The sequence below is a fragment of the Lissotriton vulgaris genome, chromosome 12 (genome assembly GCF_964263255.1).
Source record: "Lissotriton vulgaris chromosome 12, aLisVul1.2, whole genome shotgun sequence".
Lineage (NCBI taxonomy): Eukaryota > Metazoa > Chordata > Amphibia > Caudata > Salamandridae > Lissotriton > Lissotriton vulgaris.
In genome coordinates, this window is record NC_141700.1 from 327,672,440 (window position 1) to 327,698,338 (window position 25,899).

Below are 25,899 nucleotides of genomic sequence, written 5' to 3' on the forward strand. Positions count from 1 at the left end.
GAGACTGGATAGGAGATGGGATACTAGATTGAAGTAAACAGGGGATGGATAGAGAGGGGGAGGATTAATGGTGGTGAATGTGTGATGAATGCAGACTAGTGGCAAAAAGAGTGAGACGATTGCACACTGATTGTGCAGAAGGGTGAGGAAAGCCTTAACATACAGATTGGTTTGACAAATTAATGGAGGGTCATCATTAGTACTACTGGTTTTGAGGGGTTGATGTGGGGATATGGGTATAATGCACTGCAACATCGTACCTTTAGAAAGTAATGCATCAAGAAACATGTATTTTCTTTAAATGTCTTTATTTAAAATGTTGAAAGAGGATTTAAACCATACTGGTTTGAATATTGATATGTATTCTTGTATCATTTGCAGTTACCCCTGATGAAGGGCACCAGGTGCCCGAAATGCATTGGGCTATTAATAAAAACACTGTCTTGGACAAATTTGCGTCTATCGTAATCTTGGGATAGAGGTCCGGAGGGCCCAACTTGCATATAAGAAACATGAAAATTAGCATACCGCTCTGCGTGTGGATATTTGAAAACAAAAGTTGGATTAAGAGGAATGGTTAAAAATTGGATTACTTTGAGTACTGGGATTAATTTGGAATATAATATAGCCACAAAGACGCCTCAGCTGTGCAATTGGTAGGGGTGTAAATGACGCCCCAGTTCAGTTCTATTTTGTACCCTGGTGCCAAACGGGCATGGCACACAACCAATTTGCACGCATTCTGATTATTAAAGGACAAACTTGGATGGAGTATTCAAATGGTGTGCATCCTACTCCCATTGTGGATTTAATAGGATTGGCACAATCAGGATTCAAACATTGATCCATTAAAGTTCACTTTGGAAGCCATTTTGAGGTTTTGTCGCTCTCCAAACAAACTATCCTGTGTTCCAACAGGACAGTGAAGTAGTCAAAATTAATTCAGAACTCTTAATCAAAGCGATTACGCCTGTTCTCCACACTCCTTTAAAATGGTAACACACTACTATAGCACATCATGAAAAATCCCATTTAAACCAATTGACAAAGCTGATCTGAACTACCCGGAGTAGTTTTCCTGCTGGTAATAATTTGAAAAATACAAGCTTTTTAGGTCATAGAACCTAGTTGTCGGTTTCATAGTGACAAAGTGGCATTACGAATAAATCAGCACTTTACTTCTAAAGTGCTTTCCTAATTCTACTTCAATGAGAGAATGGCCTTTAAATCTTCTTTTCAAGACTCATCTCATTTGGCTGAGGTAGATTTATACTCTATAAACATTTACAGATGCCAGGCTGGATGTAACAACATTATTTAGAAAGTCTCATCAGCTTTAAGTAGTGTTTTCATACCCATGACAGGGTCAAGCACTTTCCAAACATGGACTCACCTGATAAGAAGGTGCACTATTCTTGATCTGCTACTCCAAAGTAGGGCTACAGCTACAAATACTTCTGCAACAATTTATTGCTTGCTAGGGAATTGGACATGATGTGCTGTAACACTTTTTTCAATAAGGTGAGCGCCTTTAATTATCATACTGCTCACTACTCTGATACAAGCATGTGGATCTATTAAATATTTAGTGCTGGAGAAAACAAATTGGTAATTACCTCTAACTACGATTCTCCAGCATGGGTACCTTTCATGATTAACATGCGACCCTCACTCCTCCTCAGTCATGGCTCCCAATATTTACTTTCTCTTCGCAATTACATTACATACTCTTGCTTAACATCTGAGGTATGGATACTGGATGAAAGCTATCAGCCAAGCCTACAAACAAATAAGAGACATATTTAATGTGTCAGAAGTTACTCGATCAAAAACTGCAAAAGGTAACCGGTTTCTAGAAGCAACAATGTGGATTAGAGTTTTTTTAGTCGAAAGAAAAACAAAATCCCTGACTCCGTATCAAGCCACCGTCATTGTTTCTGCTACCTATGTATCAATTGTGAAGACCATGCATATCACTACAGGAAATTTCACAGCTGTACATCAGTAGTAGTTCTTTCCCTCCTCAATGCAGATATCTTAACCCTGCTAAATGCGTCTCTACTTAGGGCCTGATTCTGATGCGGGTCGGAAAGCATTCCCACCCTGATTCTGATGCAGTGAGGACGGCCTCCTAATGGAATTTGCTCCTTCCAAATCGGATCAGGACCATGTCTTACCGACGAGGTCCCAATTATGATGCGGTTAGGAACATATACTCCCATTGAAGTCCATGGGAGTCCAACCAAATCGTATCGGGAAGCATCCGGATGCATCGTACTCCGTCGGTCGGACTCTCCCGATCCGAGTGGGTCGGAAAACATTTCCAAACTGATTCAATCAGAAATTTTTCCAATCCACATCAGAATCAGCCCCTTAGTGTAATGTAATGTAAATGTGATTCGTAAAGAGCGGCAAATGTCTGAGGGTGTCTTGGTGCTATAGAACGTGGGTGGAGGTACAGAGCTGTCAGAGAAGGAGTATTTCTGGCAGATGGTCCTGTGCCTTCTAGTCCTGTGAAAATAGCGAGGTCTTCAAGGCCTTCAGAAAGCCTATAGGGAGGGAGTAGCTTTAAGAGGCAGTGGTAGGCTACTCCAGAACATAGCCTTGGTCCTAAAAAAGCTCTTGCCGCCCCAGGTTGTCCTCCTAAATGGGGTAACAGTCAGGTTTGCGGCCGAGCCTGAGCAGACAGTCCGCCCTGGGACATACCATTGAGCTACTCCTTAAAATGGGCTGCCCCTGTCCATGCAGTGATTTGTAGGCCAGACATAGGGCCTTGAACCTGCAACGTTCTCTGACTGGTAGCCAGTGGAGATTCCTAATGGCTCCTCTGGCAGATTCATATTTTGGGAGTTTAAAAAGGAAGCGTGCAGCTGCCTTTTGCAGAGTCTGAAGCATCTTCAGGGGCTCAGCTGCCAGGTTGAGGTAGAGGCTATTGCAATAGTTGATCCTTGGTAGTACGAGTGCAATAATCACAGTTTTCAAGTGCTCCCGAGGCAGGAATTTTTCAGTCTTTGAGCAGAGCAGAAAGAAGTGACACTGATTTTATTCACTTGGTCTTTGAGCTTAAGCTCTTTGTCTAGCAGAAAGCCAAGATTTTTTACTTTCTTTTCGGGTTCAGGAGGTGGGCCCAGCTCTGGCGACCAAATTGAAGGATTGTTGCCAAAAGTGATGACCTCAGTCTTTGCGGCATTCAATTTTAGACAGTTGTTGTCCATCCAATCGCTAACTTTTCTCATGGAGGTCCTAAAAGCAGGGCCAGAATTGATTTTGGATTTAGCTAGTGATACCACAATGTGCGTATCGTCAGTGTATGATGTTAGGGAGAATACAGAGTTTTTTATGAGTGTCCCCAGCGACGTGACATAGAGAGTGCCGTTGAACTCAGATCCTAGAAATAAGAGGTCATTGCTCCAGTTCAGACGAAAGCGCTGATGCACCTGAAGATACTTGCATATTATTACCTAATCTCCAATATAATTTACCTAAATAAAATTATGAAAAAGTAACAAATCAGTTCCAACAATATATGGAATATGGAATTAACTCCGCTCATCACTATTTCCATTCAGACATCTTATCATAGAGAGAGACAATATCAGGGAAGAGCTCCTCAGCTCTAATACTCCTTGATGCCTTTGCTTAGAACACATTGGATTGCAGCAGACTGCTGCATATGTTAAAGGAGTAGCCATTAGTAACTTGGCTTGCTCTAGGCTTTCCCTTCGGCTTCGTATTCAGCCGAGAGGTACCGACGGAGAGAGCGGGGCCTCATTCTCCGAGCCGTTGCCGGGTGAGGTGAGGTTTGACTCCCACATAATGCTGGGAATGTATCCTCCATCAAGACATTTGCATAAGGGGATACGGTAGGATGGTCAATTCGACCACACCATTTTGTTTGACATTCCTCGAGGATTCTTGGTCTGTCTTCATCACTTTATATGAAAACATTAGAGTGTTTCTATGCAGTAGCAATAGCTTATTTACATGGCCCTGAAGAATGCCGGTGTAACCACACCAGTTGGCAGAAACATGTTGGCCGATATACAACATAACTAAGCAAACAGTGATTTTTTTCACACTGTTCTACACCCGTTTTTAATCTGGCGTCCACGTGAATACTAATAAAAAAATTTTTTTTGCCTGGAACGCCATTTTAAACATCACTTACTCACTTTTTCGTTTGCACTGCACATGACCAGCACCATTCAGTGGCATGGACACTTTCACCATTTGAACCAGAACTGTGGGCTGTATGGCCAATTCATCTGGGCCTTGACGCACCACCCTGGTTCCAGATGTCCTATATGACGATGCTCCGCCAAATGGGTGGTCGGATAGGATATTGAGTACGTACTCAGTGTCGCGTGACCACTTGGGCTGGTCTTGTGCAGTCCAATAGTGTGGTATCTTAATAGGGATCTTACAGGCTCAGCATCTTGTCTCACAGACCCTCCTATTCTTCTTGTTTGTTCGTTGCTCTAGGCTGCTTCAATCCCACCTGGAATCCTGACTTTTTGTTGGCCTAGTTAGCATATTAGTCTAGCATATTAGTCTAGAGTGTACGTTGAGGTCTAAGTCTGTCTGTAGTAAAGGTAAGGTCCAGAAATTGTACTTTGATATGGACGGATGCACCAAGCAGTCCATATTTTATGGCATGAGACTACTGCCCATGTCCTGGGTTGTCAAAATGAAGCAGTGGTACTAGTGTACCAATTTTTGTAGATTAGAAGTATAAGCGTACCTTTTTTTAGATTTCCTGTTTGGGGAGAGTGGCCTACCGGCCACGTTCTCATAAAGTGTCACTGAAATGTAACAATCAGACCCTTGCGCTGACATTCCATGTGTGTGTCGAGTGCATGTTTGCCTGGTGGATGTGCAACACATATTGTTGTATGACTCCGAGTGTGGTGGGAGTCTGAGGGCTGGAGCATATGGGATTTATTTTGAATGGCCTCTGGATTAGCGTGGCACAACATGGAGGATGGAGGAAAAACTTCTCAAATAGTGATTGTGTAGAGACAGCATTCCTGCAGTTCTAGAGTGGAGAGCCAGACACTAAAGTGAGGGATCATGGAGAAAATGCTGCCCGTAAAACATATTTTAGGACCCTTTAAGCAGGGGAATGTTGTTCCTGAGCCCGGGAACTTTGTGGGGGGTGAGAGCTGGTGAGACTGCAGATTCAATGGTTTAGGGTGAAGATGTTTCTAGGCAGTGCCTGCTCATTTTGTCTGTTCCAGATTTCTACTTTTTAGAGGTTAATAAAATCAAGGAGCAGAGTCTTCATGCTTCATTATGCTATGTTATGGGTACTCCTGCTTGGAGCCCTCACTGCAATTTCCTGCTGTGAGAAACATCACCTTGCACTAAGACAGTGACTACACTACAACCAGAAAATGACATTTGAAAGGAACTGGCATGAACAGGATTAAACAAACCATCTCAAGCCAGTTGAAGGGCCTTAGAGAATGGATCCATATCCATTATCTAGAAAATGTGCATAACGGTGGGATCCAACCATGACACTTTGTACCAGTTCCAAGCTGTTTAACTGACCAAGGAAGGGAGTGCACAAAGTACTCAAAGAGCTACTGTGAAACCATGACTGTGTCTTCATTACAGCCAGCTTCCCAGAGGTGAGGTGCCACCATCATGGTCTGTTCAACCGGCTGGAAAAGCTGTGGATCTGCTTAATGCCTTGAAGAGAGGAAGGATGGTATCGGTCCTGCAGTAGGAGAGACTTTTGAGGAAGAGAAGCACAACTGTACTCTTGGTTTCAGGCGGACCCAGATTATGCAATTTGGCATCAGAAGGTCAAGTGTTGTCATCTAAAAGGTTAGATGCCACCAGGTGTCCTTGCAAGGGTCATGTGGCAAACAGCATGAGGAAAACTGCAAACCAAACCATACGCATGCTATACCTCATCATTGAAGTGAATCTGAATGGGCTTGTGCTGCTGCTTTCCACATGCAGCACATATTGTGAATCTTATTGTTATTATTGCTGCCATAGTGGTGAATGTCCATCATAGTTGACCCTGCAACTGCCAAGTACATACTAATTTGTCTAACTACCAAAGCCACACTAATATGCATACTACGCATATAGCTGTGTTTAATCTTAGGTGCCATTGTGGGTAAAAAGAAAGATGGACTGGGTTGCAGTCTCAAGTAATAACCAGTGGCTGATATTAATTCAAGCATCCATCCCATCACTTTTTTTATATTTCAGTTCAACATTCCAAGTGCAATGGGTATTCCCAGACGTGGCTCCCGTGTTCACTTTGCCAGTGGAACCAAGCTGCATTAGAACCATGAGGCCTAATTAGGGAAAACAGTCTTGGGTGTCTTGTGTTTAGTCCTGCACTGCTACTGAGACCATCAGTACAGACATGACAACTATGCCTATTGATGCTGAATCAAGATAAGAGGTAAACACCGGGCCAGGAGCCAAGACCACTTCTTGAACAATAAATATAAGACTGCAATTGAGGAAGTAATTTTGCTAATGTGAATTATTTTTGCTTAAGGTCAAACAAATTGACCTACAGGTTGTCTATCATGATGATCACTTAGTGAACCCGTACCAGTTCCTATTATTGCCTATGTCTAGTTATTCACAGTATATACCATGGATATTGGGGGCAAAGGGACCTGTTTCTGCAACTGAATGCAGGCCATCAGACAATGGATGTCTGAGAACTGCTTACAGCTTAATTAGGGAAAGACCAATGTCTTGCTCTTTGGACCTCAGCTTTCTTTTAGGACTCCTGTCTGGTGGCCCTAGGATTTGAGACCCCTTCCTACTCCAGTCAGCAAAACTCACAACCTGAGGGTCCTGATGAATTACAAATTGTCATTCACCGATCAAGCCAGTGCTGTTATATCCGGGGATTTCTACACCCTCAGGTTGATGAGTAAGTGACTTCCTTATTCCCCCACATCTCCAGAAAATTGTAGTTACTTCCCTAGTACTATCTAGGCTTGGCTACTGCAACGTATGTACCTGAATGCACAGCAACGTGTGCTCAATAAACTTCAAACTTTGCAAAATGCCGCAGCCTCTTACTTTGGATCACTGAACACCAATTGGTGTCCAAACCCATGAGGAAGCTGCACTGGATGCCCATTAGGCAGAGAATTGCCTTCAAGGTTCTTTGCATCATATACAAGGTACAACACAGTCTAGGACCTGACTTTTTAAATGAGAGTTTCAACTGGTAAATTTAAAACAGGCCCTTAACATCCTCAAGTGCTAAGTCCATGAGTGTGCCCATATTCAAACGTGTGGCTTGGGGTAGCCACAGCTTTATACTGGGAGCCTCTAAAGCCTGGAATAAGCTTCCTATATACATTAAAATCTCTCCAAATCTTTTGATGTTCAGGAAGACCCTCAAGACTTGGTTATTTAATACTATATAGGTCTCTTCCTCTCCCGTTCTCTCATTTTGCATTTGAAGCTAGCGCCAAAACACTCTTGAGTATTTGAGAACTCAATAAAACTATTTAACATAACATCTTAGGAATGGAGGACTAAGAAGTTAGGTGGTGCAACACTTAGCTATAACCCATAGACGGGATCACCAAACCCTCTACTGAACTCCCATTAGTGTAAGTAGGATTACATTTTGCAGTGACATTCAAGTACATCTCTTATTGAAAGACAAGTACAGAACAGCATGGTAAAATATTATGACATTTGACTGTTGAGTACTAAATCATTGATCCCTACTCTACCTCCCTGACAGCCCTTGCAATCCTGAGTAACATTTGCATTCAGATAGTTTGCACTTAGCCCAATTTGTTGAGTCATTGTAAGACAGACCTCAAGATACCACAGGCAAACGATCACCAACCACGACAGCTTTAGCTCAGTAGTCATTACCTTCCCTGCAGTTAACTGTACTGGGTCTGACACAAACTGTTATAAACAATGTGTTGAGTAGATTTTAAACAAAATTCCAATTGAAGAAAGCAGATGGCATAGCATGTTTACGCAACATAGAGCTACAGTGGAGCCTGATGCAAATGAGGTGGCAAAAGAGTCTGAATCCATCCCAAAATAGTTTTGAAAATCAGGTCCACTCTGAATAATACAATGTCAGTAAAGAGAGCTGTGGCTGACCAAGGTTCACACTCAAATTTCGCAGTAGGAAATATTTAAATATTTGTGCAAGTCACATCCGGAGCTAGCCACACAGAAGCTCCACTGTCAGGGCAGATAACAAGTTGCATGAGTGAAGGATGGTGCACCAAAGAAAGAAGTCCGTAGCAAATGTGGTAAGTAGAAAAAGTTCCATTATTGTTAGTAATCTTTAAAAGGCCTCAGCCAACGAGTTTCGTCCCCAAGGGGACTTCGTCAGGGCAAAGAAAAACAGCAATACTAACCCCTTAAGTGCTGATGACGGAACCGCTCCGTCATCAGCTGCGGGTGCGCTGTGCTGATGACGGAGCGGTTCCGTCATGGCCCGCTCGCTGCACATGCGGGGCGCGAATTCCGCACCTACGCTGAGCGTTCTATTGAGCGGGGCGGGCCATGACGGAACCGCTCCGTCATAAGCACAGCGCCACCGACGCTGGTGACGGAGCGGTTCCGTCACCAGCATGCGGCCGCCCCGCCCCCTTAGCACTGCGGCGGAATAGCCACCGCAGTGAAGGGGTTAAAGATGAACCCAGGACATGCTAATCCAAAACACGCGAATCCACACTGAAGGTCGATGTGATTATGAAACTAGTACCTGTTCCAATAGTAACGTAGTCTGTATGGAGGTGGACAATAACCATTGTAGCAGAAGATCAATCAACCCAAGCAAGTACAACGAAATCAGATTCTAAATAGATAGTCCTTGTGTCAACATAGTGGCAGATGAGTGGGTCAACGGTCCTTATATGGATGGTACAGTCCCTGCAATTATGCGAGAAAGAGCGAGGGATCAGGCATGTATCAATCCTTTTCACTGCTTTAATAATATTCTCCCCATAATAAGGGAATGTACTGGTTTCGAAGTACCTGTCAACAGTCAGCCGGAGGTTCAAAGGACCACTCTGAATAATACAACCAGTTAGCTTTTTTCAAGAGATAGCCGCACCTCTTTAGGGAGAGGTGTGGTGCCGCGGCCAGGGCGACCGGCGCTGGAATCTGGGGATCACGGTTCAATCGCCGGCGGCAGATTAGCCCAGCACCATGTGACTCTGGGCAATAACTTGCTTAATCTTCCCAACGGCCCCCAGCGCCTAGAGACCGTTACGGGTGATTGTTCGTGCTATACAAATGTGGATTATTATTATTATCTCTGTCTGCCCAGACAACACTATGAACACCAGAAAGAAATTGGATTATTTCTTGGGGTGGGTGACCACCTGCCTTGTGGAATATTCACAGCCCTTGCCAGGATGAGCCCTCAAAGTCACTAAATGTACCTGAGTTCAAACCCCTGGCAACTAAACTGCAGAACACAGAGGTTTAACTTAGGGCAAAGTATTTATGCCGTTTCAAAACAGAATAAGGTCAACATGCAAAGCAATAAAATTCAAAACTGAAGTAGAAAAATAGAATATAATTCATTAAACAAAGTGACTACAAAATGACAAAAATCAAATAAAGGAAACTAGGGATATGAATTTTAAATTAGGAATAGAGCCAAGAAGCACAAAGTGCAAATGCTATTCAATGGTCTTGGTAGACCAGTACCTAAATGCAATATGAGGCTGGACAAAATGGAGTGTATGTCTGATACACCAACAAGGTTTGTTGTTATCAAGGATCTTACTTGCTGACTTAGGCCTTGAAGCAAGCCCAAATATACCACAGGAGTACTCTTGTAAAGGCTCTGGTCCTCAGGGGAAGTATTTAGATAGTCATAAGGTTTCAGACAGAGGTCAGAAGAAGGGTCTGTGCAATTCCATTGCCATTGGTCAACTGCATGAAAGACCTCTTGTAGCTTGGTGTATCCCGCTAGCATGAACAGGACAAGAGGTCAGCCTTGTGACTCATTAAGTTCATGTCTTTGTCCTGTGTATGAGAGGGAGCAATCGCAGTCCTTCGTGCCTCCTTTCAGGTCACACAGAGCAGGTCCAGTCCTCTTCTGTTCTTCCTCAGGTCAAGCAGTGTTCTGAAGTGGATGCCACATTTATGCCTGGCACGGGCTAATGGGTGGCAATGACCCCTAGGCACGCTCTAAACAATAAGGTAAAAGTTCCCAGGACCAACCCTATCCACGTTGGGCATATTCAAGGAGGCCAAAGCCTTCAGCGACACTTAACATGTCCTGAGCCTGGTTCTGAGGGCTGGGGGTGACTGTGGGGAGAGTGCACTACTGTAATCATAGTGTTCTCCCATATCTAACACTGAAATGCAGTCTGAAACAGCCACTGTACACGCAATAAACCCAGAGAGAGAATTCTGATAAGACAAAGCATGGTCTTTGAGAAAACAGAAAGTGGGTGCACAAGTATTGTGTTTGCATAGGTTGAACTTACAAATTACATATAATAAGTAATAACTTTCAATTGGGAGCAGGTGGAAATGTCGTGTTTGGTGTCTAAATAATTGTAATTTATAGCCATCTGTAATGGTAAAGCTGAATTTTAAGTCACAATTCTGAAAATGCTACTTTTGGAAAGTTGGCATTTTCTTCTCCCAACTATTTGGTGCCTACAGCCTGTTCCTGGGTTCATTTCACCCATACAGCCACATAATAGAGAGAGTTAATGTGCCTAGATGGGCCATCAACTGGCAGGATAGGGGAGTCAGAGCTTGGCACAATCACCACTTGTAACTGAATAGGCTGTGCTCTTCCGCCACATAAATAACTTGTCATCACTGCATTGTTTTAGCCTGATTAGAAGTGTGGCAGGTGAGGCAGGAACCCTCAAGGACATCAAATGGAACCATCTGGAAACTTTGTACCCCCAGACCCACTCTGTAGTACACCTCTGGACTTGCAGATATAGAGAAGAAGGATTGTTTTGCTGCTCTGCTGCCAGATGGACTGCTAAACTGTTGCCCTGCTGCTCTGCTGTCCAGCTGTCTGCTGCCCTACTTGAAGATTAGACCTGCATCTTTCATCCCAGCCTGAAGTGGCTCCAAGGGTCAGCTGGCTGATCTCCTGTTCTGAGCTACGGGGACATAACAAACTCCAGAGACTCCCTGCAGCTGCCCAACTAGCCTGCTGCCTGGATCTGCCTGAGTCCTGTTGGCCTATGCTAGAGTGAGTTCCTAACCCTTAAGAGGTCGCCTTTGGGTCCTGGACCCTTGGTGTGGCAACAGTTGAGCTCCTCTCCGGAGAAAATGAGAAATCCTTACGTATTCGGCTCTTCACTACTGTGAATGGACCAGTTTGCGACAAGATCTTGATACCCGACACACTCACTAATGCAAAGTTTTGGTAAACCTGACTTTTCCTGCCACAGCGATCACCAACGATGCCTCACAATGCATGATCTGCACTTCACGCTACATTATCGACAACTCATGCTGACTGCCAATGTGCAGCTCCAGCAATGACTGTCCACGAGGCTCAACAGGATATTTGCACTACATCAAAAACTATCTGCAACTCTCTAACTTCTCCTCATAGCCCCCTCTACCACAGCAGGAATTCTTTGCCCTGGACTATAGAAAGTAACTTATTCAGCATCACTAATCTGGTCCCTGTATCTGGCCTGCTCTCCATCATGGTCGGTCTGAACTTGCGACTTTTGAAAGGTCTTGCATGATCAGATAACCACGAGTGGCGCTTTATGCTTTTAGGTGCTTCACTCACCTGACATTTTTTAAATAGCATATCTCCTGTTCTCTTGATTGGATCTTGATCTTGATTGATTCTGCTTCCAGCAGAAACGGCCGCTCCTCACGCTGCTCCCCGTCTCCAAGTGGTATCGTAGCGCTTTACAGCCACACCGCTGCCTGCCAGCTCGCCTCACTACCGCTATTGCTGTGCTGCCTAAAGTTATTAATTCTGCCTGATTGTGCCGAAATTGTGCAGATTGCGCCTGATTGTTCTCAATTGTGCTGTGCTGAAAATTATTAATTCTGCCTGATTGTGCCGCTGCCTGTGCCCCAATCCTTTAGCGATTTTTGGCTCACTGCAATTTTGTCTTAGCTGTTGTTGTTGTTGTTTGTGCCTCCCTACCCGGATCTCCGCCCCGCTCCTGCCTCCCAGCTGACGCTCCCTCCCACTGATACTATCAGCCTCGATCCCCATGTGTTACGCTTTGACCGCCCTGCTTCCAGCAGAAACGGCCGCTCCTCACGCTGCTCCCCGTCTCCAAGTGGTATCGTAGCGCTTTACAGCCACACCGCTGCCTGCCAGCTCGCCTCACTACCGCTATTGCTGTGCTGCCTAAAGTTATTAATTCTGCCTGATTGTGCCAAAATTGTGCCGATTGCGCCTGATTGTTCTCAATTGTGCTGTGCTGAAAATTATTAATTCTGCCTGATTGTGCCGCTGCCTGTGCCCCAATCCTGTAGCGATTTTTGGCTCGATGCCATTTTGTCTTAGCTGTTGTTGTTGTTGTTTGTGCCTCCCTACCCGGATCTCCGCCCCGCTCCCGCCTCCCAGCTGACCCTCCCTCGCCCCTCCCCCTTCCACCATCCACATATGACAGATGCTTTTGCGCGCAGCGGTCGCGCCACATCCGCGCCGAAGGTGCGCCAAAGGTAAGCAGGTAAGACCCCCTGGCCCCCGCAAACCCCTCCCCACCCGCAACCCTCTTTGCCCTCAACCCCGGTTGCACACCACAATGCTGCAAAGCCACCCCAGGACTCACCCATGGACCATTTGCCTGCCACCCCTGCAAGTTCACCTGCATCAGGAACCACACCAAATCCACTTACCCCAAAATCAACTCCGACCCTAACCACCTGAAGTGCATCCTGCTGAACACCCGCTCGGTCCATAGACACGCCACTGAACTTTGGGACCTACTCGACACGGCATCGCCGGACATCGCCTTCCTTACAGAAACCTGGATGAACACCTCATCAGCGCCCGACATCGCCATAGTCATCCCGGATGCTTACAAGATCATCCGAAAAGACCGCACCAACCAAACAGGAGGAGGCATAGCCATCGTCCATAAGAACACCATCCGAATCACGACCAGCTCCGACGATAACCTCTCTACCGCCGAACACCTCCATTTCCAGATCCACACCGACCCCAGGACCACACTTAGAGGCACCCCCATCTATATACCACCAGGAACCCGCACACAATTCAACGAAGACATCACTGACTTCATCAGCCCACATGCCCTCAACTCCGAGAACTACATCCTACTGGGAGACCTCAACTTCCACCTGGAAAAGAAAAACGACAGCAACACCACCCCCCTTCTGGACAACATGGCCAATCTCGGACTCAAACAACTTTTTGACACCCCCACCCACCTTGCCGGACACACGCTCGACCCCATCTTCACCTCCAGCAAGCATATCTCCTCCGACCACTCCACAACTCTCCATTGGACGGACCACAGCTGCGTTCACTTCAACTACAAAAAGACCTTGACCCACAACCCCCCACAACCTTCTCCTCGAAGAAACTGGAACAAAATCACAGCCGAACAACTCTTCTCATCACTTAACCAAAACCCTCCTGCCATATCATCGGACCCAAACCAAGCTGCCACCAAACTCACACAATGGATAACCCACAGCGCTGACGAACTAGCACCCATGAAAAACCACCAAATCAAACTTGGTAGCAAAAAGGCCCCCTGGTTCAACGATGACCTTAAGAAATCCAAAGAATTATGTTTTACTCTCGAGAAATCCTGGAGAAAAAACCCAACCACTAACAACCTGACCACCTTGAAGGCCGCCACCCGCAAACACCACCAATTGATCCGATCCACCAAGAAATCCGCATTCAAGGACCGACTCGACAACAACGCCCACAACAGCAAAGAACTATTCAACATCGTCAAAGAATTTACTAACCCCACCAACGGCACGAACGACATCACTCCCTCCCAAGACCTCTGCGACTCCTTATCCTCTTTCTTCCACAACAAAATCGCCGACATACATAACAGCTTTGAGAACCAGTCCGAAGAACAGCCCTCTCCACCTACCCCTGAACCAAAACAGAACTCTCACAACCTTCGCGCCTGGAACCCAATCACTACTGAAGACACCATCCGACTGATGAACTCCATCCACTCAGGATCACCAACCGACCCTTGTCCCCACTACATTTTTAACAAAGCAGACTCCATCATCGCACCCCATCTCCGCGATGTCATCAACTGCTCCTTCAACTCCGCTACCTTCCCAGAAAGCTGGAAACATGCCGAACTCAGCGCCCTCCTGAAGAAACCCACAGCAGACCCCTCTGAACTTAAGAACTACCGCCCCATCTCACTCCTCCCATTCCCTGCCAAAGTCATTGAGAAACCTGTCAACAGTCAGCTCGCCGCCTTCCTTGAATCCAACAATTCCCTCGACTCCTCACAGTCCGGCTTCCGAGCCAAACACAGCACCGAAACCGCCCTCATTGCAGCTACAGACGACATCCGAATGCTACTGGACAACGGAGAAACAGTTGCCCTCATCCTACTAGACCTCTCCGCCGTATTCGACACAGTCTGTCACAGCACCCTCATACAACGCCTCAGCAACGTCGGAATACATGGAAAAGCTTTGGACTGGATCATCTCGTTCCTCGCTGGGAGAACCCAGAGAGTCCGCCTCCCCCCATTCAAATCAGAGGCCACCGAAGTCATCTGCGGAGTACCACAAGGATCATCACTCAGCCCCACCCTCTTCAACGTTTACATGAGTCCCCTCGCACCCATCGCGCGACAACACAACCTCAACATCATCTCCTACGCAGACGACACCCAGCTGATCCTCTCCCTCACCAATGACCCTAACACCGCCAAAACCAATCTACACAAAGGAATGAAAGAAGTAGCCAAATGGATGAAGAACAGCCGCCTAAAACTAATCTCGTACAAAACGGAAGTTCTCATCTTAGGTTCATCCCCCTCTGCTTGGGACGACTCATGGTGGCCACCGGCCCTCGGTACAGCACCTATACCTACAGACCACGCACGTAACCTGGGCTTCATCCTAGATTCCTCCCTCTCGATGACCAAACAAGTCAACGCCGTCTCATCCTCATGCTTCAACGTACTTTGCATGCTCAAAAAAATCTTCCGTTGGATCCCCCGAAACAAGAAAGACTGTCACCTACGCACTGGTCACTAGCCGACTGGACTATGGAAACACCCTCTACGCCGGAACCACAGCCAAACTACAGAAAGAACTCCAACGCATCCAAAACGCCTCAGCCAGACTCATATTGAACATCCCCCGTCAAGCTCACATTACCGATCACCTGAAAGACCTCCACTGGCTCCCCGTCAACAAGAGAATTAAGTTCCGTCTCCTCACCCACGCTCACAAGGCCCTCTACGACCTAGGACCCGAATGCCTCAACACACGTCTGTCCTTTTATACACCCACCCGCCAACTACGATCATCCAATCAAGCCCTCGCTGCAATTCTGCACATCCACAGAGCCACCATGGGTGGAAGATCCTTCTCCTACTTAGCAGCCAAAACCTGGAATTCTCTCCCCACTCACCTCCGCCTTACACAGAACCACCTTTCCTTCAGAAAGCATCTTAAAACCTGGCTATTTGATAAGTAATACACAACCCTCCCCCAAGCGCCTTGAGACCCTCTGGGTGAGTAGTGCGCTATACAAATTTCGGAACTTGAACTTGTCATTTCGGCCTCAAATTATTTATTACATTTTACTCTATTTGTCTAGAGTGATGTGGGTTATGTTTGGCCTGTGTTTTCAATTTATAACTGTTTGAAGTGCTGCATATGTACTTTACACAATGCCTCTAAATTAATCCAGACTGCTTTTGTGTCAAGCTATGAGAGGGTTAAACACAGGTTAATTTTGGGTTTGTTTGTGTTTCGGAGTCTGTGGTTGTTGCTTGAGTAGGGTTTCACTCCCACTCAACCAGTAACCCAATTTCCAACAGGCATTGGACAGTGCAGAGTAAAATGTATTGATTGAACCTGACAGGCAAAGCTAGCCTCAAGCATCCTTCGAGTAAAGTACACCTAAAATCTGCTAAATAACCAGCAAATATAGGGTTTATATTGCTGAGTCCTGGCTGTTCTATTCTGAGCAAGAATAACATTCCAATTCCCAACTAACACGTACAGGCCGCTCATCTCAGCAAAATAAAGCTGAACTTATATATTATTTCTGTGTCACCAGCATTTGAATTGTGAAAATCAGAGAGAATGAGGAATCCAAAATGGTAGCAATTTGGCACTTTCCTCAGTGATCAGTGACCTGGCGCATAACAAGTAACAGAAGCAATTTCTTAATCAAATGTCATCAGTACTATCAATCTTCTCATAAGACAAAACAGTCACTTCCTCCACCAAGTCCACTCTGATCTTTGTAGGTAAAGGAGATGAGGTTCTTGTCATAAACAAATCACTACCAAGTATCTCTATGAGACAAAATGGGTAACTCTCCTTCCATACCAATTCCAATTACCACTTTGCTCTTACAGCCTGGTGGACCAGGCCCTCTCTGCAGTGTCACCCCAGAGCTTTTTTCCTTTGCTTTCTGAACCTGTTTTTGTTTACCTTTAGGGCTCTATGCCCTTTACTCTTGCTAATCAGTGGTGAAGTGCTTGTGCTGTCCCTTGAAAAACTGGAAAAATTAGCCTACACCTCATTGGCACACTTAATTTGCTTACAAAATACCAGTAAATGGTACTGCATGTAACCAGGGCCTGTAGATTACATGCTACTTTTGGGCTACAGCACTCATTGTGCCACTCACTAAAGTAGCATTGCAAACCATGTCTCAAGCCTGTGCCTGCAGCATGTAGTGTAGTTTTAAACTGTCATTTTTACTTGGCAAAATAGAACTTTTGCCAGGCCTAAACCTTTCTCAACTCTAAGGTAGACCCTAAATGCCCAGTGTGTGAGGTATCTAAAAAGTAGGGCATGTGTGCTTACGTTTATCAAGTTGTGACAGTGAAAAACTCCTAAAGACGTTCTTGGTTATTGTGAGGCTGTCTCTTCCATAGGCTAATGCTGTCTTACCTTATTACACTTGATAAGTGATAACTTCAGTTTGGGAACAAATAGAGTAATTATTTTCCCACTGATTTCAATTGTAAATGTAAATGTAAATGTATGTGTCTTGTAAAGCGCACTGCTGCCCCGAGGCGTCGTGGCGCTGTAGACCGCTGGGGAACCCGTCCTGGCTATCCCTGTGAGATGGTCCCTGCTGGGTATCTCCAAGGTGAAACCAGGCATCCCCGGCGAATGTGGGGCCGTTGTAGAAGGCAAGCTAATGCCCAGAGTTGCCAAGTGTGATCCCTGGTTAGAGTAGGCACCAAGGTGAGAATTATCGAGTCCGCTGACCCTAGTCCACGACCCTGCCCGCCGGGAATTGAACCCTGGTCCCGGGCCGTTCTGTGCTTCCGGGTCTGCCGCCTCTAACCAGTGAGCCACACCACTTGTAATTTAAAATCCACTTTAGTAGTAAAGTCAGATTTTAAGTTACTCTTCTGAAAATGCTATTTTTAGAAAGTTGGCAGTTTTCTACCTAAACAAAATGTACCCTTCAGCAAGTGTCCAGGGCCACATGACTGTGAAAGGCTCCCCTGTAATGTGTGTGGTATTGCTTCCAGACGTGGAGACAAAAGTGGTTTGGACGTGAAGCAAGGTGTTCCTTTCCTGAACAGGATGTCCTGCTGGGGTTGTACTCAGACTTCCTGAACTTCAGAGGGTAGCCCGAGGGTTATTCCAACCCCCTTCCTGACTTCTTATGCTGCCTACCCTGCTACAGACAAATGTAGCTCATACCGCCTGCTCTTTATTTTCCTAGACAGTTTGGAGCCAAACCTAGAAAGGTGGAAATGATATACAAAGAGGGCATCACCCATCCACTGGCTGGCACTGGGTATAAGAATAGCATCTTCAGAACCCCTCATCAGAACACTCCTAGATCTATGGAAGATTCAGAAGAAGGACTGCCCTGCTGTAGAAAAAAGCTAGAAGGGACCTCCTGCCTTGAACCCAGGCTCCCAAGAGGTGGCACCAAGGGTCAGTTTGTTGACCCCTTGTTTAAGCTTTGGGACACAACAAGCTTCCAGAGGACTCCCTGTAACTGCCCAGCTGTCTAGCACTACCTGGATCTGCCTGGGACCTGCTTCTGGCTTCTGTTGGAGTAGGTCCTGATACCCAAGAGTTGCCCCACAGATCCTCAACCCTTGACTGATATCATAGTGTATTCCTCCTGAACTCAAGATGAAAATCTAGATGTTTTGAGCTTCTTGCAACTATGCGTGGACTCGTCGCGCTGAGAAACAACTGTCTGCACCTCTTACTTGCATGGAATTCCAGCGATGACCACCAACACAAACTTCCAGAGATGCCCTGCTCCTTGCACTGTTGACCGCCTCATTGCCCCCACCAACTCAAAACTCCAGCTGCGGGTACCCGTAAGGACGTAGACGCTGACAAGATATAATATCTTTCGGAGCAACGCTGGTCCCAGTATCCGACCCACTCTCCGTTGCAGCTGGCCTGAACTTGTGATTTTGATCTGGGTCAGCATGACCAGATACCAGCGAGTAGTGCTTTGGGACTTTGGTGCTATTTTCACCTAAAACTTTAAAAACTCATACCTTTGGTTCTACTGATTGGATGTTTGTTGTTTTGTATTTCACTTTATTTATTAAAATTAACACAATGTTTGGTGTGTTTTCACTTTAGTTTTGTTTGAGTGCTGCATAAATACTATACAAATTGCCGCTAAATTAAGACCGACTATCAAGCTACCAGAGGGTTAACTACAGGTTTATATAATTACTTTTGTGGTGCATTCTTACAAGGCTTGTGTTTATTATTTCAGTGGGGCTTCCACCCCTCCCAAATAATAATCCACTTTCTTACGAAGCAGACCATAGACCTTAAGTAAATAATTAGTATCCCCTCTATCTCCACCCACTACCAAGGTCGTACTTGGATAAAAACATGCCTCACCACAGTAATAAAAGTGGCCCACATTAGCAAACCAGATAACTAAAAATGTGGCCGACATTGCAAATCAGGCCAGTTTTGAACTTGCAAAGACATGTGTATGAGTACTTTGCAAGATATGCAAGACTGCAGCCATTTGTGTTTCCTGCAGGCGATATTTAATTTAATATCAGAGAAATAAAATGAAAAAATTGGCCCAACAGGCATTAAAACAGGCTCGAAAACTGCTAAAACCACGGCCCACACACTGATCTGTGAGTCCAGCCCATGAGACGCTGCCTGATATTTCTATAGGCCAATCCAGTATTTTGAAAGACAGATGAACAGCGAACAGCAGTAATCTACTTACGAGCTTACTGTAGCTTTAACAACCATTTGCAATATTCAAGGAAGAGATGGAGTAAGAGATTTTGGAGTGATATAAAGTAGAAGAAACAGGAATACATTTGCTTTAACATATGAGGCGCATTTAGCATAAACCAAAGGTGAAATGAGTGTCCCATGTTCTACAAGTCACTAGTTGGCACTCCAAGGGGAAGGGTGCCAAAAGTCAGAATTTCATTCTTGGATGAAACAGAGTTTGAACTGGACCTGCTGCAGTGATGTGTTGCTATTCAGCTTGAGTACGAGTTGAGTATCATCTGTAAAAAAAAGAAAAGGCCAAAGATCTAACCAAGACTGAAAGAGGAGGGACATAGTTGTTGAAGATGGGTAGCATTCAATGCATCACCTGGAGAAACTTCCCAAATTAAAGTTTTACATTCAGAGCTGTAAGGAGGTTTATAACTTGCTTGATCAAGGTAAGTAAAAAAGGATGTCAGCCAATCTAAGGCATTGGTTCCATGCACTGAGACTTTTGAACAATCTATCAGGGTGGAGTGGGAGACCGTATCAAAAGTGGCGGAAAGGTCAAGTAATATCAAGGCCACTAAATGCCCTTCTTCGAGCTGCATCAGTAAGTAACTGAGGAAGGAAGCTGGTATTCTTTCAGTACTTAACTCTGTTTCCAAGCCCAGTTGTTTAAAGTACAGAATACCTAAAGCTTCAAGATGATAAGAATGCTGCTTGTGGGAAAAAGGATTCAGTCATTTTTGAGAGAGTGTCCTGGCAAAAGTTAGCAAGAATGGAGGGAACAACTGTAGGATTTTTAAGAAGGGGAATAATAAATGCCTATTTTCAACATATGTAAAATTCCATGATTCATTAATTAAAGGAGAGGATAATCAATTGTGTGGCCCAGGGGGAAATTTGAGGTGCAAAACAGTTCTGAACCTGGCAGGACAAGGATCAAGCAGAGATCCTGTGGCCAAGGTGGACATTTTTTAAAGTTATTTTTTGGCTCCAGCGATGAGAAACTTGAGAGTGGGTGGATGGCAGTGGAGGGTAAATGGTGATGGGAAGAGGAGGGGAAAGGACTAAAACTAGTATAGGAAAATGAATGAATTAAACTGAGAATGTTGGAGATTTCAGTTTTGAAAAAAGAAACATTATTATAAAGTTGTTGTGACTGTGACAGGGTAGATATGCAGACATCAGGAGAAGAAATTCTATATGCAAATAATTTTAAGAATATGATTCCTGTAACTTTCTTTGTGCGCAGAGGGAAATTGCCTTTTGTAGCTGTGAAGATCCTGATGGTACACGATTTAGTGAGCAGGAGCATAGTGTGACTGTGATCATTCTCTAAATGTTTACGAACAGACTTCGCTTCATTAAGCAGAGAGGAGAACCATGTGGGCAGAGGATGCCTTTGTTAGCTATTTGTGGGCTTAAGAAGTATAGAGGTGTCCAAAGCAAAAGACAGTCACACAGTAAATTGTTGAGAGTCATGTTCAGTATCAGGGACATTGAAGTAGAGTAGCAAGAAAGTGCTTTTGTGACTAGATCTGCTGAGAAACAAGACCAGTGTCTAGAGAGTTTGGAAACTTGCTTATACCTACAAGAACAATATTAATAGGGACACTGAAAATGCCATAGGGAGTATATTCTCTACTGTGATGAGGATGATAGGGACAAAAGGAGGATTCAGTTGATGACAGCATGCATTTCCTGCGTGTTCGGCCGTTAGGGCTCCAACGCTCTCTCCTCCCGCCCACCGGACTACGGGAGGCTCCCAGGATGGAAAGAAAAAACTACAGAGGGCCGACGAGGAGCTTTGGGTTACCTGTCTGGGTATATGCTGCAGTAAGACCGACAGCAAAACTGGGCCAGATTATCAGGTTTCGGAAAGTATCATCTCCACGCCTTGAAAATGACAGGAGCAGTTGTAGATGACAGTCGACAGGCTTCCCCATCGGGATCGCAGCGAGGTGAGTTTTCGCCACATTGAGGAGTCAGGTGGTGGGGACTCTCTTTGTCATTGCGGGGGGAGGGTTTGAGCCCTTAAGGCTGACCCGCAAGGCTATCAAAACTTCCTGAAGTAAATCCGGCAACTTTTCAAAATCTACACATTTATAACACGGAGTTCAGGAGTCTCAGCACCATGATATTTTGGTTACTCTCGCTAGAGGTCGAGAAAGTTGGGGAAAAGAAAAGTAGAACAGGAGGAAAGATCAAGCTGGATGAGAAGAAACATTGAGGATGCTAATTATAGAATATTCAAGTGGTGGTTTGGCATACAGGATGCATACTAGGCAGAATAAAGAAGTGAAAGATACGCACTAAATGCCAAATCAATGCACCCCCACGCCTACACCTAAAGTGAGATGCAAGGTGCAGAGAAATCTGCAGTACAGAATGGAACTAAAGGCAAATGCCTTGATTGAGGAGGAAAGGCAGGTCAAAATGGACAATATGCTGGAGAATGAAAAGACATAAGAGTTGGAAAGTACTGGGGTCATGTCTGGGCTTCATCCGCTCGAAACGTCTTTAGGTACAGAACATGAAGCAGATGCTCAAGATGCCCAAGAGATTAGAAATAGAGATACAGATCCCACGGAAAGCAGTAACTCGGACTATCTCAAACAATTTCTGCTCTTTCAAAAGCACAGTCATCCTAAGCATTGCCTCAACTGTCCACACGGAACCCATCTACGGCTTCAAGATCTCCAAGTACATGGTCCGGAATTGCCGCCGCTCTACACGAAAGCAGCACTCACTTCAATTGTTAGAAACTAGTCACCGGCTGTACTTTTGCCGTCGCTGCTTCATTTACAGACCATGGCCTTTGTCACTTCCACCAGCCATAGTTAGTAATGCAGTGTTATACAGGCATGAATAAATGTCCTGAGGATTATCCCTTTGTCCTTACAAGGGGATCGAAACGCCGTCAACACTAAATGCACTATATGCCTATGACTGTATAATATAATATGTTGCAATAGTGTACTTCTGTTTTATCTGTCTGCAGGATTGTATTGTATGCAGACCCTTGCCCTTGCCTAAACTCCCCTTCTGTATGTCAAACAGTTCTATATGTGGTAGTAGGACATAGGCTGTGTCCCACTTGAATCTGTATGGATAATTGACTAGTAACCTATATACTATATATTAAATTCTGTCCAGCTGGACAAAGAATATAGAAACTATTTAGGGTATATTTTATTTCTATGTTTTACTCACATTGTCTAGAGACCACTGTCTTTAGAAATGCTCTTTCAAAAGCAGCAGAAACCAGCTCATGACCCCCCAGCGCTACTACATATTACTCTGTCTATGAAACGGCAGACCTGCCCTCAACCTCCACCTCAAGCTCCAACTAACAGTCAAAATGGGATAACAGAAATTTCAAGCAGCATTACCTCATCCCAGATGATCCATTAAACAGGTCCTTCATCACCCTGCCTTTCCTTATTAAGGGAAAATATTAGAGAAAATACAGAAGAAGTATCAATAGGTGAGAAGGCAAACAAGAAGGGGGAGCATTTGAACCAGCTACCGCGAACCAAGGTAGATGAGGTCGGAGGACGAGAATGGGAGGATAGTTCAGCTAAGGATAGGTTAATTACAATACTAGGCGAGATCAGGGATCTGAAAACATCTCAAGCACATGAGATGGCAATGCTGCACAATCGGCTTACTAAATTGGAAGAGAGCATGTCCAACACACCGAAAACAATAGATGAAGCTGAGAATCCTATTTGAGAATTAGAAGACCAATTGATTATAATACAACAAGAGGTAACCATGATGGAAAAGAGTAAAAAGAAGATGGATCTAAAGATGCAGGACATTGAGAATTATAACAGACACTGCGACTTCGACTGGTCGGCATACTGGAAGGAGTGGGAGGAACCCAGATCCCCAAATGGATTAAGACACTCTTAAAGAAAGCAATACCAGAACTCGAAGGGGGATCTAACAATCACTAGAGCTCATAGAGTCCTGGCCCACACACAGACTAATGCAAAAAAACCTGCATGATCTTAATAAACTTCGCTGACTATTGGGTTAAGGAACAGAAATTAAGTACTGCAATCTTAAGGAGAACTTTTTCCACTGTAGAAATCGCACATTTCAAGATTTTTTCAGATGTGTCCAAGGAAGGAGTTTATCAGAATTATAGATCTGTTTAAGGAGAAGGGGGCCCAGACTTCGATAGCCCAACAATCCAAACTCAAAGTTCGTATTAAGGGTAAAAAAATGTATACTAGGGATGTTCAAGAAGCTCAGTCAGCATTAATGAAACTTCCCGATATTTCAAAATGACTGCTGGCAGAAATAAAAATAGGAAGCAGAGAGGATTAAAATGGTTGGGTGTAGCAAAATATCTGGGGATGAAAGGGGAGAGGTGGAGTGCAAGCAGGGTGCAATACCATGGCATCCAGGATCAATCAGGGGTAAGAGGGAAATGTGGGCAGTCCATCTGCTGGGGTGGGTATGAGCTAAATAGGGTGGTGGGGGGAATAGGGGGTTACAAAATAAAAAAAGAGAGTTTTTAGATAACTGGCCGAGGAAGATAAAGTCAGATCGAATAAGGCGAAAAGAAGGACAAACCAGTGGTAGATGACATCAGGTTTGAACTCAAGGTGTGGAAAAGATGTATAATAATAATAATAATAATACGGCTATTTATAAAGCACAAAACAGCTACCACCTGAAGGCGGTGTCCCAGCGCTAAAACAACAAAGCAACAGCACAATAAAAGGATAAGGACAGAATCAAGAGTCAAAACCCCCTACAGAAGAAACCTTAGTTAAAAAGCCAAGTCTTGACTGCCTTCCTAAATAAGCATTCTGAGTCCAATTGCCTTAAAGCGGGTGGCAAGAAATTCCAGAGTCTAGCTACTCTCACCACAAAGGATCTACCACCCCAGCGCAACGTATAAGGAAACAGCACCCTATTAAGAATAGCAACAAAAAGAGGGAATATTTCCAAAGCACAATACAGGTCTCTAAATGCACTTTAGACTACATTATAGTAGGTTTATTTCTGATATAGGCAATGCAGGGATTCGATGTTCCACAAAGCACAAGACCATTTTTGATAAAATTACTTTTGTATTAGGTCTTGAATAAGGAGAAAAGGGGGAGAAAAAGGAAAAAATGGGAAAATGCTGAAAAGCATTGGAATATTTCACTTAATGCACTTTAAATTATACTATGACACATATGCTTTTGAAATTGATAATATGGCTTTTCAAAAGAGCAAATATTTGTAGGACACTTCTTGAGATTGTTTATTATTATAGTAATAGTGCTGGACACTACATATGTAAGAATGTTAGGTAAAGAAATGCTGAGAGTAATATCTTGAAATATTAATGGACTTAATAATAGGCGCAAAAACTAATGCGTAGAAAGCTGGTTAAAGGGACATACTCCAGATGTTAAATTATTGCAGGAAACTTATTTTAAGAACAAAAATAACCTGTATAGAGTCCTTAAAAAATGGTCCGTATCTCAATGCCAAACGAATTTGAGTTGTGCACAAAAAGAGGTGGGGATATACATTGGCAAGCATATACCTTTTCAAATAAAGGCTATGCAGACAGGCTCCGGGGGAAGATGGGCATTTATTTATGGGCGACTGAATGAATCAAATATAACTACAATAACAATTTATGCCCCAATCTTTGAACACCCCCTTCCATTATTCGAACTGAAGCAGGCTTTGACCAATATTCTGGGCCAAGTTATTTTAGGGGGTGACTTTAATTTTCTTCAAGACCCACAAATAGATTTGTCTGCCATCACCCAGCAGCAAAATAAATAACCCTGGCCGGTGAACTTCGCTCTGCTCAAGGAGTTTGTGGAGTTTTCCGCACTCCGTGTTACGTGGAGCTCGCGGATTTCCCGAAAAAATTTGCTTTGCGGAGCGGAGTTTTTTTCCAAACTCACGCTCACCAACGTCAAGTTGGCGAGCGCAAGCGAGGAAAATCCACCTCCCGGCGAGATTTTTCCTTGTTTGTGATCGTTAACATCAAGTTGGCGAGCGTGGAAAATCAGGTCAGGTTTCTCATTGCGTGTGGTCGCGTATGTTCATGACCGGTTGTGTTGAGAAACTGCCCGTTAGCGTTGAGAAAGCTGCAGTTCGAGTAAAAATCTACACAAGCTGCAGAAAAGGAAAGCTTGCACTGTGCATGGTGCAATTTGCAATGATTGCACAGTGCGGACAAGCATCCAGCACTCTGCAATCACTGCAAACATCATTTTTCTAATGCACTCCGCCACTTGCGGAGTTCTGCGTAGCGCAGCAACGTTGTTTCCCACTTCGAGGAGATCCGTGAACCCTGCCCAGGGTTAAAAATAAACCACAAACCGCAATAGCCTTAGCAAACTGTAAAAGGGATTTAGACCTGTTTGATCCATGGCGTGTTCTGCACCCAAGAAACAGGAATTTTCATATGTCTAGGCAAGGTCAACACCGCCTCCTTAATAGATAATTTTCTAGGTTCACATGGGCTGAAATTGATCAACCATG